The following is a 3,676-nucleotide window of genomic DNA, read 5'->3' on the forward strand; positions in this document are numbered from 1 at the left end:
CGGCTGAGTTTGAGGGCGCGCATTGCAACCACAGGTGCTTCTGCCTCGCGAATCCCTCAGGCACGGGTCCCCAGGCTGGCAGTGCGCTTGCACCACAGCCTATGAATATTTTATGGACGTCCTTTTGTGCTCACTAATGGGGCCTGAACTGTACAATCTGCCTTGAATAATACCAAAAGGATACCCTCTCCTGACCTCTGTCCCTGAATGATTGATGGAGATGGACTAGGCCCATCAGAGACCCATTATTGATGTTGTTCTGTAGAGACTTTTTCAACAAAGGGGAAAGCAAGTTGATGTTCATCCAGACAGCAAGACTTAGGGGGAGATTAGTGAGAATCTGCATTGTAGCTGTTGGGAACTGGAAGGGACTTAAAGTTCCTCAATAAAGAGAGCAAAGGAATATTCTAAAGAGCACCTTTACTATGATCCAGGTTTATTTCATGCCTCTAATTTCTTGTCACTCTAGAATAGCTATTAAAATAATTAACTTAAAGCTGTTCCTTCTCTCTTGGCTTTTGACCTCTTTGCTTTTTATTGGAGCAGCACAATTCAGCCACCTGGGATTGATCCAGTCAGCTGTGTGCTCTTCACTTGACTGATATGACACCAAAGAAGGGAGGACCTTATTCCTGCGATAGAGAAGTTTTCAGTCTAATTGGAAAAGGCAAGACCTATATACATTATTTAAGTCCGCCTGTAACCAAACGCTAATATGGTACAGTGCTAGAAGAGTTTCCAGAAAGGAAACACTAACCAATGGAAGATGAGTAAGGCAGGACTTTCTGGAAACGACGGGCGGGGGTGGGGTTGGGAGGGGGTGGGACTCACCTCGTTAGGTGTTGACGGCAGAGGAAAGCAGAAACTTGGGAAGGAGCACCCGAAGCAAGGGTCTGGGATAGCAGAGATGACATCGGTTGGAAGAGAGGAGGTAAGTGGTGAGGGGAGTGGAAAGCAGCTCCCCCTGCATAACAACGAGAAACCCGGAGCTACGTAATCAGTACCAAAAGCGTTCTCCTGGGGCAGAACCCAGGATCTCAACTCCATGGCTCTGATGTGACCCGCTGTGGTCTCTCCCAACCCCCAGTACCCAGGATCTCAACTCCATGGCTCTGATGTGACCCGCTGTGGTCTCTCCCAACCCCCAGTACCCAGGATCTCAACTCCATGGCTCTGATGTGACCCGCTGTGGTCTCTCCCAACCCCCAGTACCTTCACCGCACGGCCTCAGAGGTTAGACACCTTCTCTCTTAAACCTCCGTCCCACACGCAGACGAAAATCCCTTCCTTTACTTCCCCTTAAGCACAGGTCAAACAAACATTACATTTAAGAAAAATCTATTAAAACAGGGAGAACCAAAAGGAAGCCAACGTATCAATGAACTAGTTTACAAGGTGCACCTTGCTCTCTGAGGCTTATAAGCCCTGGTTAATTGCAAATGCTATCCTGGAGAAAGAGGGCACTGCCTGGGTCCTTCCCACCCAGGGGACGTCTCTAACCTCCAACACCCCAGAGAACCTTTGTAAACACCCAAATCCTCTAAAAGCCAAGCCGATTGATTTCAGCCTACTAAATCCACAGGGTTATGACTTTTCCCTTTCAAAGAAAAAGAAGCCAGTAATCCCAAGGCAAAGGCCACACACAAGGAAGATACTTTCTGCCCAGGCATATCTATGGAGGAAGAATCCTGCAGAAGCCTTGAAAGCAGAACCTGTGGTAGGCGTACAATAGCGTGGTGGCTGTGGGGATAAGAGGGACAGAAACGGAGAGGCAGTCACCTGAGCTTCTTGCAAGTGACATCCCTGATGCAGACAGTTTCTTTCTCTGTCCGCTTTCTTTCTTGCCTGTGTTGTCTCTTGGCTTTCCCCCTCACTGGCTCCTGAATGGGATAGAATATTATGAGCTTTCTTCGCCTTCCATGCCATCTCCCAGGCCAGCTCTTCTGAACCTCATCCTTTTTGAGGGCATTGCCTTTAGAGTGGATGCCCACACAGCACTGAACAACAAAGAGGCAGCAGAATAGCTTGAAGAAGTCACAAAATTTCCTGAAATCTGACCAAACTCCTGGTTCTTAAGGACAGTGACTGAGACATTTTTTCCAATTACTGTATCCCTGGCATAACATGCACCTGGCATAACATCAATCATATGGTAGGAAGTATGTTGACTAAACTAATAAACTAGCTAACACAAGTTTTAGTTTTTTTATTTCATTCTTTTTTTTCTTTCTTTCTCAGATGAAACAGGAGAGAGTAGGAAGAATGGGTGGGAGGGCGGGAACAGTGGGAAGAATTACTATGTTCATAATGTATTTATGAGAAACATACAAATTAAAAAAAATTTATAAAAAAGAAAGAAACCGGGGCTGGCGCTGTGGCGCAGTAGGTTAATCCTCCACCTGCAGTGCCGGCATCCCAAATGGGCACCGGTTTTAGTCCCGGCTGTTCCTCTTCCCATCCAGCTCTCTGCTGTGGCCTGGGAAAGCAGTAGAAGAGGGCCCAAGTGCTTGGGCCCCTGCACCCACGTTGGAGACAGAGAAGAAGCACCTGGCTCCTAGCTTCGGACTGGCACAGCTCTGGCCACTGCAGCCACTGGGGAGTGAACAAACGGATGGAAGACCTTTCTCTCTGTCTCTCCCTCTCTAATTCCCTCTGTAATTCTACCTCTCAAATAAATAAATAAATAAATAAATCTTTTAAAAAAAGAAAGAAACCAAGGAAAACAAGCTTCTAGAAGCGGGTGGTCTATGACAGCAAATACTGTAGAAAAGTCAAGTAAAGTGCAGACCAAAAGCTACCCTAAAGGATTTGCAATGAGAAGACCAATGGTACACAGACCAATGGTACACTTTGCCAGGATTTTTATTGGAGGGATGAGGGTGGTGAACACATGGTTAAATTAGTAGCTGGTTGACTAATGACAGGTGAGAAGTGGAAGAAGTGAGTACGTACTATCATTTGGGGGCAGCTTGGCTGCGGAGGAGGCAGGGAGGCTGGCACCTAGCAGAAACTCAGGGTTGCAGGAAATTGCTCTTGTATTTTCTTCAAGTGTTATTGTTTGCTCTTGTTTTTCCCTAAGTGAGTCTCAGCTGAGGGGGAGTTGCTGATGTAGAAGGAGAGGCTGAACTGGTGAGACAGGGAATGGCTACCAGAATGACACTGCATGGTAATGGGAGAGAAAGAAAGGGAGAGAGAGAAGCCGTAGCACTGAGCGAAGACATTGCCTACTTCTGCCACTAAAGAAGGAAGTTGGTGCTGGATACAGCCAGAGATGAAACTGGGCATAAGAGGTTTAGATTGGAGCTTGTGCTGTAGTATAGTAGATTCAGCCTCCACCTGTGGCACCGGCATCCCATATGGGCGCCGGATCTAGTCTCGGCTGCTCCATTTCTGATCCAGCTCCCTGCTAATGCACTGGGAAGACAGTAGTGCAACTCCTTGGGCCCCTGCACCCACATGGGAGACCCAGAAAAAGCTCCTGGCTCCGGATCAGCCCAGGTCTGGTTGTTGTAGCCATTTAGGAAGTGAATCTGTGGATGGAAGACCTCTCTCTCTGCCTTTCCCTCTCTCGGTCTGTAACTTTGCCTGTCAAATAAATAAGCCTTTTCTTTATTTTTTAAAGATTTATTTATTTATTTGAAAGTCAGAGTTAGAGAGAGAGAGAGGTCTTCCATCT

At 47.0% G+C, this 3,676-nt stretch overlaps 1 long non-coding RNA gene across 1 annotated transcript; it reads left to right on the plus strand.

The window, feature by feature from the left end:
• The first annotated feature begins 818 nt into the window (after positions 1-818).
• LOC149127751 (uncharacterized) lies at positions 819-3,338 on the plus strand. Its single transcript, XR_016229588.1, has 3 exons — positions 819-931; positions 1,583-1,717; positions 2,463-3,338. It is a non-coding gene; the product is annotated as an uncharacterized LOC149127751 (long non-coding RNA).
• Positions 3,339-3,676: the final 338 nt, after the last annotated feature.

Source organism: Oryctolagus cuniculus, chromosome 2, assembly GCF_051225735.1.
Source record: "Oryctolagus cuniculus isolate XC-2025 breed Fujian yellow rabbit chromosome 2, ASM5122573v1, whole genome shotgun sequence".
Classification (NCBI taxonomy): domain Eukaryota; kingdom Metazoa; phylum Chordata; class Mammalia; order Lagomorpha; family Leporidae; genus Oryctolagus; species Oryctolagus cuniculus.